This window comes from Salmo trutta, unplaced genomic scaffold, assembly GCF_901001165.1.
Source record: "Salmo trutta unplaced genomic scaffold, fSalTru1.1, whole genome shotgun sequence".
Lineage (NCBI taxonomy): Eukaryota > Metazoa > Chordata > Actinopteri > Salmoniformes > Salmonidae > Salmo > Salmo trutta.
Window position 1 is genome coordinate 1,004,998 of NW_021822941.1, and position 12,670 is coordinate 1,017,667.

The window sequence follows — 12,670 nt, forward strand, 5'->3', positions numbered from 1 at the left end:
GTCATTCATGTTGGTATGTCTCTATATTCAGATCACCATATCCTCCCTGGACAAGGTGGGACGCTAGTCAACAGCCAGTGGAATCGCGTGGCGCGAAATACAAATACCTCATAAATGCTATAACTTCAATTTCTCAAACATATTACTATTTTACACAATTTTAAAGACAAGACTCTCGTTAATCTAACCACACTGTCTGATTTCAAAAAGGCTTTACAGCGAAAGCAAAACATTAGATTATGTCAGGAGAGTACCCTGACAAAAATAATCACACAGCCATTTTCAAAGCAAGCATATATGTCTCAAAAACCAAAACCACAGCTAAATGCAGCACTAACCTTTGATGATCTTCATCAGATGACACTCCTAGGACATTATGTTATACAATACATGCATGTTTTGTTCAATCAAGTTCATATTTATATCAAAAACCTGCTTTTTACATTAGCATGTGATGTTCAGAACTAGCATACCCCCCGCAAACTTCCGGTGAATTTACATAAGTAATAAGGTCATTCATGTTGGTATGTCTCTATATTCAGATCACCATATGTAATAAGGTCATTCATGTTTGTATGTCTCTACATTCAGATCACTTCATCTATTGCACTTGCTCCCCTTCCCTAGCATTGTTTGGCTAAGCGGTATATCTCTACATACAGATCAACATATCTTAAAACCAGCCTAAGCTCCATTCTAAAAACAGCTCTTCAATTCATCTATTGCAGTTGGTTCCCTTCCCTAGCGTTGTTTGGTTAAGAAGTGATTGCCTGTCACACAAGACAGTAGTGCATCCCCATCCTATCCCCTTCCCCTAGCTACTCCCCTGGGATTTGAACAATCTCTGTACTCATATTCTCTCCAGTGGAACTTATCCTTCTTCGTCTAATGTTATGGCTTCCCCAGAGCTTCAACTAGTATTCCTCATACATTGGAGAGAGAGAGAGAGACAGAGAGCGAGAGAGAGAGAGACCAAAAGAGAGCAAGAGAGAGAGACCGAAAGAGAGAGACTGAAAGAGAGAGAGAGAGACCGAAAGAGAGAGAGAGAGACCAAAAGAGAGAGAGAGAGAGGGAGATAGACAGAGAGCAAGAGACAGAGAGAGAGAGCAAGAGACAGAGAGAGAGAGCAAGAGACAGAGAGAGAGAGAGACAGAGACAGAGAGTGATACAGAGAGCAAGAGAGAGAGAGACAGAGAGAAAAACAGACAGATACAGAGAGAGACAGAGACAGAGAGAGGGGGAAAGATAGAGAGACAGAGAGACAGAGACAGAGACAGAGAGAGATACAGAGACATAGAGAGAGAGAGAGAGAGAGAGACAGAGAGACAGAGACATAGAGAGAGAGAGCAAGAGAGAGTGTGTCTTCTACATTAGCTGGGGGTGTCTGTGTGTGTGTGTGTTGGTGGATTAGTGTGTGTTTGTCTGTGTGTCATATTCTTCTTGGAGTAGTTAACCATCACAGACAGTCAGGGGTCTGCTTTTAACAGGAGAAGTAGGCAGTTTAATTGACCATGAACACGACGATTCCTCCACCGTGTCTGAGAGCAGAGGGCTGAAGGCGTCTGACACGAGGATGTGTGTGTGTTAGTGGGTGGTGTGTGTGTGTGTCTGACAGGGGGAGGTGTGTGTGTCTGACAGGGGGAGGTGTGTGTGTCTGACAGAGGGAGGTGTGTGTGTGTGTTAGTGGGTGGTGTGTGTGTGTGTCTGACAGGGGGAGGTGTGTGTGTCTGACAGGGGGAAGTGTGTGTGTCTGACAAGGGGAGGTGTGTGTGTGTGTCTGACAGGGGAGGTGTGTGTGTCTGACAGGGGGAGGTGTGTGTGTGTGTGTCTGACAGGGGGAGGTGTGTGTGTCTGACAGGGGGAGATGTGTGTGTGTCTGACAAGGGGAGGTGTGTGTGTGTGTGTCTGACAGGGGGAGGTGTGTGTGTGTGTCTGACAGGGGGAGGTGTGTGTGTGTGTGTCTGACAGGGGGAGGTGTGTGTGTCTGACAGGGGGAGTTGTGTGTGTCTGACAGGGGGAGTTGTGTGTGTCTGACAGGGGGAGTTGTGTGTGTCTGACAGGGGGAGGTGTGTGTGTCTGACAGGGGGAGGTGTGTGTGTCTGACAGGGGGAGGTGTGTGTGTGTGACAGGGGGAAGTGTGTGTGTCTGACAGGGGGAGGTGTGTGTGTCTGAAAGGGGGAGGTGTGTGTGTCTGACAGGGGGAGGGGTGTGTGTCTGACAGGGGGAGGTGTGTGTGTGTGACAGGGGGAGGTGTGTGTGTGTGATATGAATAAGTCGGGATATCTAACATTAAAACCCATTTCTAGCTGGTACTGATCTCATGACGTTGTTTCATCCATTAAATAAAAGGTTCTGATGAAAACCAATCCCCCTTTCTCTCTCAAACACACACCCCTCCCTCTCCATCCCCAACCAATTCAATCTAATATTGTTTTGTTACGTGGTCTGCATTACAGCAAGTCATTGATCTCTTGCAGTGTGTGTGTGTGTGTGTGTGTGTGTGTGTGTGTGTGTGTGTGTGTGTTTGTGTGTATGCACCGAGCTCTGAGGGTCTTGTATTCACTCAATTTGTATTGTTTTGTTTGAACCCTATCAAACTTTTACACTTTGAACCATTCAGAATGAATGGCTGAACCTTAGAAATGTGAAGTTCATGGAGAAACGTCTGATTCTGCAGTGAGAGATACTGTTGTTTAAGAGACCTTATTTATTCTGTGCAGCAGACGTCGTGGGAGTCTCCCCTTTCTACAGTGGGGTCATTTAGTTACTAGAGTAAACCGTTCGGATGCTACAGACGTTTTTGTGAGAAGACAGATTTTGGGGATGTCTCCTGCTCTAACAAACAGCGCTGTAGCTCTGCAAGTGGATGCGGTGGATTGAGACACAGCAAAACAATGTATTATGTTACTTAGATCGATGCACCGGTGGTTTTTAATAAGGCACCTTATTTGTTTCTGGCTAGCAAAACTCTTGAGTGATAATGTAAATTCCATGCCCTTACAAACATTGAACGGTTGTGGTTTTGCTGGAGAAGTGTGTGTGTGTATGTGTATGTGTGTGTGTGTGTGTGCTTGTGTTTTGTGTTGTTGAGGTTTTGTTATATAGTATAAGTCAGGGAGAGAAATGGTTCTGCCTCTCAAATGGCACCCTATTCCATTTACAGTGCACTACTTTAAACCTGGGCCCTCAGAGACAGTAGAGGATATAGGGCTCCATTTGGGATGTAACCGTTGAAAACATTACAACCGACGGCAGTCAATTAAGGCTGGGTTGTCTGTGTCAACCAAGCGAGGAGAGGCTGCTTGCTGATATTAGAAGTCATTAGGTCCACACCTCCCCAAAGACTGCATGGAGCATGGATAAGACACTGTTACAGTACTGCTGTTAGTGTGTGTGTGTGTGCTCTGTTGCCACTTCTGCTGTGGTTTGTGTTGTCCAGCTAAAGCTGTGGGACAGTCTCGCCATGGTGTGTGTGTGTGCGTGCGTGTATGTGTGTGTTTGTGTGCGTTGGTTCGATTGTGTTTGTCTAGCGAAGACTCAGCCAGGTCACCTGTGATACAAGTCAGTACTCAATGTCCACCCACGTCTGAGGACGTCGGGAGATGAAGTGGAAACTGGCCACTAGGGGCAGCAGTGAGCGCTGTTACCCTCAGTTAGGTTTGGGTTTGTCTAGGGTGTTGTGGAAAGGGATGGTGGATGGGTGTCTGCCTCTGCCTCTGATTCCAAAGGTTGCCTGTTTTAATTCAGTTAAAGAACGTTTTTGTTTTAAGCCTATCTCAAACCTTAACAATTGGGAGTTAATGCCTAACCTTAACTATTCAGAGTTAATGCCTAACCTAAACCATTCAGAGTTAATGCCTAACCTTACCCATTCTGAGTTAATGCCTAACCTTAACAATTCAGAGTTAATGCCTAACCTTAAGATTTGAGAGTTAATATCTAGCCTTAAGAGTTGAGATTAATGTCTAACCTTAACCATTCGGAGTTAATGCCTAACCTTAAGATTTGAGAGTTAATGCCTAACCTAAATTTAACCTTAAACACTTCGAAATGTGATGTTTGCAACATCTTCGAAATTTGACGTTTGAGATACATGGATGAACGTGTTATTCTGACCTGAGACTGTGAGAGCTGGTTGTGGAATACACACACAAACAAACACACTCACACACATACACGTATACACAAACAAACACACTCACACACATACACACACAAACAAACACACTCACACACATACACACGTATACACAAACAAACACGCACACATACACACACACACACACACACACACTGGGGTTGTTTTGATGGGACAGTTATTTCATTCATCTGAACAGTGTTGGTACAAATGACCACAGTCTGACTTGGGGAAGAGAAGGGATGGAAATGAGGGATAGAGAGACAGAGGGAAAGAATGAACTGATGGGACAGTTTTACTTTTAAAGACTAAGGGTGGATGATGAAATGAAGCGGACATATTGTTAGTTTGGTGAGGCGGCGGATAGATGGAGGGAGGGAGGAAGGAAGGAAGGAAGGATGGATGGATGGATGGAGGGAGGTAAAGAAAGTATGGGCAGGATGGATTCTATATAGTGTTTGGGAGCAGTAAAGGAAAGGAACACACACACACACATGGCTAAATCTCAGTGCCATAGTGAATGTGATGTCGAGTTGGATGTGATGGGGTGTTGATTGTTAATAAGAGGGCTTGTCTCTGCACACACACACTCTCACTCACTCACACACACACACACACACACACACACACACACACACACACACACACACACACACACACACACACACACACACACACACACACACACACACACACACACACACACACACACACACACACACACACACACTCTCCTCCATGCAGTGCTGACAAGACAACAAACCAAGGCTCGACTAATCCACTTCACTCTCCGGTTGTATCCGTCCCAAATGGGACCCTATTCCCTATGTAGAGCATTACTTTAGACCAGGACCTTGTGGACCAAGGATATTCAAGTGATAGTTGTAAGCCAATAAAATGAATAGATGTATAGGGAATATGGTCACAGTATATAGGGAATAGGGTCACTAAATTGGTAATAGGGTGCACTACATAGGGAATATGGTCACTATATAGGGAATAGGGTGCACTATATTGGTAATAGGGTGCACTACATAGGGAATATGGTACATAGCTTTCTCCTCTTTCCCACTTCCTGTCAACAAGGGGACATCTGTCAGCTGTCAGTGGTGTGTGTGTGTGTGTGTGTGTGTGTGTGTGTGTGTGTGTCTGTCAGTGGCGTGAACTTTTAATGAATTACCGGGAGGCAGACTAGGTCAGCGCTTCAGCACTTGGCCGCTCCGACTCACCGTCCGATCAATAGGCTTTAAACACACTGCCTGACAGTGTTCCAAAAAGTACCATATTTCCTACACAGAGCACTGCATAGTGCTCTCATCAAAAGTAGAGCACTATATTGGGAATAAGGTGTAATTTGGGAAACAAGACACCATTATGTCTAGCTGGCTACCTGTACTGTGGTCAGGGAGAGTTATTAAGGAACTGGGACAGACACCATTATGTCTAGCTGGCTACCTGTACTGTGGTCAGGGAGAGTTATTAAGGAACTGGGACAGACACCATTATGTCTAGCTGGCTACCTGTACTGTGGTCAGGGAGAGTTATTAAGGAACTGGGACAGATACCATTATGTCTAGCTGGCTACCTGTACTGTGGTCAGGGAGAGTTATTAAGGAACTGGGACAGACACCATTATGTCTAGCTGGCTACCTGTACTGTGGTCAGGGAGAGTTATTAAGGAACTCGGACAGATACCATTATGTCTAGCTGGCTACCTTTAATGTGGTCAGGGAGAGTTATTAAGGAACTGGGACAGACACCATTATGTCTAGCTGGCTACCTGTACTGTGGTCAGGGAGAGTTATTAAGGAACTGGGACAGATACCATTATGTCTAGCTGGCTACCTGTACTGTGGTCAGGGAGAGTTATTAAGGAACTGGGACAGATACCATTATGTCTAGCTGGCTACCTGTACTGTGGTCAGGGAGGGGCACATGTGTTTCTCAAAACAGGTGTGTGTTTGTTGCGTGTGTATTTCTCAATAAATAAAAATCAAATTTCAACTGTCACCTTCACATGGTTAACAGATGTTGTTGCGGCTGTAGCGGAATGTGTGTATTTCTAGCTCCGACAGCGCAGTAATGTATAACAAGTAATATCTAACAGTTCCATAACATATACCCAATACACACTAATCTAAGTAAAGGAAAGGTATTAAGAATATATAAATATATGGATGAGCAATGTCAGAGCAGCATAGACTAAGATACAGTACAATAGAATACAGTATATACATATGGGTGGCAGGAAGCCTAGCAGTTCAGACCATTGGCCCATTAACCAAATGGTTGCTCGTTCAAATCCTAGAGCCAAATAGGTGAAAAATAATGCCAATGTGCCCTTGAGCAAGGCACTTAACCCTAATTGTTCCCGTAAGTCACTCTGGATAAGACTGTCTGTTAAATGGCTAAAATGTAAATGCGAGACCTTCATTTCATTACCACTGAATATAAAAAGTAAGAAATGAACTCGAGACACTTCCCGCAACGATGCTCTGAATCTTAAACAGTGATGCTGTGGCGAGACAAGAGAGAGGACTGCATACATAATTAATTGTGGTAAAGCGCACAGCGATTGGCTAAATGGAAATATGATACGTATCAGTGATCTATGAAGACACAGGCCTTTACCTTGGCATTGCGTCACTGTCTGATTGGATAAAACTCTTAATTGACAGGCCAGGGGCTGGACCTTGGCCATATGTCACTGTCTGATTGGATAATACTCCTGATAGACATGCCAATGCCCTAAAAGTCTTTCTATATCCTCATAGTTATGCATTCTTTGACTGATGCTTCTTTGCCTTGTTGTCTATATACACAACAGACACACGCAGAAAAATATACACATATACACACACACACACACACACACACACACACACACACACACACACACACACATATATATATATATATATATATATATATATATATATATATATATATACACACACTGCTCAAAAAAATAAAGGGAACACTAAAATAACACATCCTAGATCTGAATGAATGAAATAATCTTATTAAGTACTTTTTTCTTTACATAGTTGAATGTGCTGACAACAAAATCACATAAAAATAATCAATGGAAATCCAATTTATCAACCCATGGAGGTCTGGATTTGGAGTCACACTCAAAATTAAAGTGGAAAACCACACTACAGGCTGATCCAACTTTGATGTAATGTCCTTAAAACAAGTCAAAATGAGGCTCAGTAGTGTGTGTGACCTCTACGTGCCTGTATGACCTCCCTACAACACCTGGGCATGCTCCTGATGAGGTGGCGGATGGTCTCCTGAGGGATCTCCTCCCAGGACGGGCCAGCCCATAGCATCAATGCCTTCCTCTTGCAGGAACTGCTGACACACTCCAGCCACATGAGGTCTAGCATTGTCTTGCATTAGGAAGAACCCAGGGCCAACCACACCAGTATATGGTCTCACAAGGGGTCTGAGGATCTCATCTCGGTACCTAATGGCAGTCAGGATACCTCTGGCGAGCACATGGAGAGCTGTGCGGCCCCCCAAAGAAATGCCACCCCACACCATGACTGACCCACCGCCAAACCGGTCATGATGGAGGATGTTGCAGGCAGCAGAACGTTCTCCACGGCGTCTCCAGACTCTGTCACGTCTGTCACATGTGCTCAGTGTGAAACTGCTTTCATCTGTGAAGAGCACACGGCGCCAGTGGCGAATTTGCCAATCTTGGTGTTCTCTGGCAAATGCCAAACGTCCTGCACGGTGTTGGGCTGTAAGCACAACCCCCACCTGTGGACGTCGGGCCCTCATACCACCCTCATGGAGTCTGTTTCTGACCGTTTGAGCAGACATATAAACATTTGTGGCCTGCTGGAGGTCATTTTGCAGGGCTCTGGCAGTGCTCCTTCTGCTCCTCCTTGCACAAAGGCGGAGGTAGCGGTCCTGCTGCTGGGTTGTTGCCCTCCTACGGCCTCCTCCACGTCTCCTGATGTACTGGCCTGTCTCCTGGTAGCGCCTCCATGCTCTGGACACTACGCTGACAGACACAGCAAACCTTCTTGCCTCAGCTCGCATTGATGTGTCATCCTGGATGAGCTGCACTACCTGAGCCACTTGTGTGGGTTGTAGACTCCGTCTTATGCTACCACTAGAGTGAAAGCACCGCCAGCATTCAAAAGTGACCAAAACATCAGTCAGGAAGCATAGGAACTGAGAAGTGGTCTGTGGTCACCACCTGCAGAACCACTCCTTTATTGGGGGTGTCTTGCTAATTGCCTATAATTTCCACCTGTTGTCTATTCCATTTGCACAACAGCATGTGAAATTTATTGTCAATCAGTGTTGCTTCCTAAGTGGACAGTTTGATTTCACAGAAGTGTGATTGACTTGGAGTTACATTGTGTTGTTTAAGTGTTCCCTTTATTTTTTTGAGCAGTGTATATATATATATAAATACACTGCTCAAAAAAAAATATATATATATATATGAAGTCGGAAGTTTACATATACTTAGGTTGGAGTCATTAAAACTTGTTTTTCAAACACTCCACAAATTTCTTGTTAACAAACTATAGTTTTGGCAAGTCGGTTAGGACATCTACTTCATGCATGACACAAGTAATTTTTCCAACAATTGTTTACAGACATTTAATTTATAAAATTATTTACTTATTTCACTTATAATTCACTTTATCAAAATGTATCACAAATGTCTACACTGTATTTCTGATCATTGATATTATTTTAATGGACTAAAAATGGGCTTTTCTTTAAAAAACAAGGACATTTCTAAGTGACCCCAAACTTTTGAACGGTAGTGTGTATATATATATATATATATATATATATATATATATATATATATATATACAGGTATCTTTTGTCATGAACTGTATGTCTATATGAACAGTTTATATGACATAGTGTATCTCCTGGAATAGTTGGTAAACATTTAGTCATTTAGTGCATGTACGTGCATATATGCAGATAGTGACTGAAACCAGATAGTCCTACTTTCCCTGGCTTCCACAGCTGCTGTTCTGTACATAGCCTGTGTCCCATATGGCACCATATTCCCTATGTAGTGCACTACTTTTAACCTAAACCCTATGGGAGCTAGTGCACTTAATAGAGAATATGGCAGCCTTTAGCTGGCTTGGGGATCATTTGCAGTGAAGGATATACTGTCCTATTGTACTAACTGCAGAGCGTGTTGTTTATGTGTCAATATTGACAACTACAATGTAATGTCTGGGAGTGTGTTTAACTCAGAGCTTCCTGGAGTAGATTGTGAAGGGTCTGTATCACACGTTTGCCAGTTCACTGAGGCGAGGCCAACCTTCCCTTAGCCTTCACAGACTGACGGAGCGGACTTAACCCCTCGAGGACTGGATCAGATATCAGATTCACATCTGTTGAACTTCTCCTTTCCCCCACATACACTGCATGACCAAAAGTATGTGGACACCTGCTTGTCAAACATCTCATTCCAAAATCATGGGCATTAATAAGGAGTTGGTCCCCCCTTTGCTGCTATAACAGTCTCCACTCTTCTAGGAAGGCTTTCCACTAGATGTTGGAACATTGCTGTGGGGACTTGCTTCCATTCAGCCACAAGAGCATTAGTGAGGTCGGGCACTGATGTTGGGGGATTAGGCCTGGCTCGCAGTCGGACTGCTTCGTCACTCCAGAGAAAGAATTTCAACTGCTGCAGAGTCCAATGGTGGCGAGCTTTACACCACTCCAGCCGACGCTTGGCATTGCGCATTTTGGTCTTAGACTTGTGTGTGGCTGCTCGGCCATGGAAACCCATTTCAAGAAGTTCCCGATGAACAGTTATTGTGCTGATGTTGCTTCCAGATACATTTTGGAACTCGGTAGTGAGTCTTGCAACCGAGGAAAGACAATTCTTTAGCACCCGGCGGTCCAGTTCTTTGAGCTTGTGTGGATTATCACTTTGTGGCTGAGCCGACGTTGCTCCTAGAGGTTTCCACTTCACAATAACAACACTTACATTTGACCAGGGCAACTCTAGCAGGGCAGAAATTTGACGAACTGACTTGCTGGAATGGTGGCATCCTATGACGGTGCCAAGTTGAAAGTCACTGAGCTCTTCAGAATAGTCCATTATACTGCCAATGTTTGTCTATTGAGATTGCATGGCTGTGTGCACGACTTGATACACCGTCTGCGACGGGTGTGGATGAAATGGCCCAATCCACTAATTTGAAAGGGTTTCCACATACTTTCATATCTATAGTGTAGCTCCTCGGCTCCACACACACACACACACACACACACACACACACACACACACACACACACACACACACACACACAACAGATTTTACCCGTCAGGCACCAAAAGACAATTACTGTCATCATCATAATCATCATCATCATCATAATTATCATCATCGCTCCTCTGCAAGAGTTGACCACAAGCTTATTTTATCGATTACTCTCACTAGCAATATACTGTAAGTTTTAAGCCATTTCTCTAGGTCTCCCATTTTCCTCCCTCTTACTGTAACTCACGTAGAATAGATTACCCCCAGGCAGGTGATAGCTCCTTTGATTGTCTATGGTTCCCCTCAGGTTGAGTCTCTAACAGGGTATTTTTGGTATTTTATTAGGATCCCCATTAGCTGTTGCAAAAGCAGCATCTCCTCTTCCTGGGGTCCACACAAAACATGAAACATTACATAATACAGAACATTAATAGACAAGAACAGCTCAAGGACAGAACTATATCAAAAAATATATTTTACAAAGGCACACGTTGCCTACATATCAGTACATATACACAAACTATCTAGGTCAAATAGGGGAGAGGCGCTGTGCCGTGAGGTGTTGCTTTATCTGTTTTTTGAAACCAGGCTTGCTGTTTATTTGAGCAATATCAGATGGAAGGGAGTTCCATGTAAATATTGCTCTATATATACTGTATGCTTTCTTGAATTTGTCCTGGATTTGGGGACTGTGAAAAGACTCCTGGTGACATGTCTGGTGGGGTAAGTGTGTGTGTCAGAGCTGTGTGTAAGTTGACTGTGCAAAAAATGTGGGATTTCCAACACATTCATTTTTCTTATAACAAGAAGAAGTGATGCAGTGTCTCTCCTCAACTCTTAACTAAGCGAGACTGGCATGCGTAGTATTTATAGCAGCCCTCTGATTACAGTGAAGAGCAAGACGTGTCACTCTGTTCAGGGCCAGCTGCAGCTTAACTAGGTCTTTCCTTGCAGCACTCGGCCACACAACTGGAATAATCAAGATAAGATAAAACTGGAACCTGCAGCACTTGCTTTTTGGAGTGTGGTGTCAAAAAAGCAGAGCATCTCTTTATCATGGAATGACCTCTCCCCATCTTTACAACCATTTCATCTATATGTTCTGACCATGACAGTTTACAATCTAAGAAATGTTGTCTCCTCAACTTGTTCAACAGCCACACCATTCATTACCAGATTCAGCTGAGATCTAGAACTTAGGGAATGATTTGTACCAAATACAATGCTCTTAGTTTTAGTGATGTTCAGGACCAGTTTATTACTGGCCACCCATTCCAGAACAGACTGCAACTCTTCGTTAATGGTTTCAGTGACTTCATTAGCTTTGGTTGAGGATGTGTATATGGATGAATCATCAGCATACATGGACACACATGCTTTGTTTAATGCCAGTGGCAGGTCATTGATAAATATAGAAAAGAGTAGAGGGCCTAGAGGGCTGCCCTGCGGTACACCACACTTTACATGGTTGACATTAGAGAAGCTTCCATTTAAGAAAACCCTTTGAGTTCTATTAGATAGATAGCTCTGAATCCACAATATGGCAGAGGTTGAAAAGCCATAACACATCATTTTTTTCAGCAACAGGTTATGGTCAATAATATTAAAGGCTGCACTGAAATCTAACAATACAGCTCCCACAATCTTCTTATTATCAATTTATTTCAACCAATCATCAATAATTTGTGTCAGTGCAGTACATGTTGAGTGCCCTTCTCTGTAAGCATGCTGAAAGTTTGTTGTTCATTTGTTTACAGAGAAATAGCCTTGTATTTGGCAAACACCATTTTTTTCAACAGTTTGCTAAGAGCTGGCAGCAAGCTGATAGGTCTGCTGTAAGATTCAGTAAAGGCCACTTTACCACTTTTAGGTAGCGGAATTACTTTGGCTTCCCTCCAGGCCTGTGGACAAAGACTTTTCTCTAGGCTAAGATGAAAGATATGACAGATAGGAGTGGCTTATAGAGTCAGCTACCGTCCTCAGTAGCTTACCATCTAAGTTGTCAATGCCAGGAGGTTTGTCATTATTGATCAATGACAATAATTTTACCACCTCTCCCACAGTTTTTTTTATGCATTACTACGATGGCTCACTGTTCTCTGTTGGCATTTCCTGCCTAAGTTTGTCCACTTAGCCAATGAAGTAATCATTAAAATAATTGGCAACATCAAATGGTTTTGTGATGAGTAAGCCATCTGATTTGATGAAAGATGGAGTTGAATTTTTAAACTTCATTTTAAAGTACTCCAATGTTTTTTTC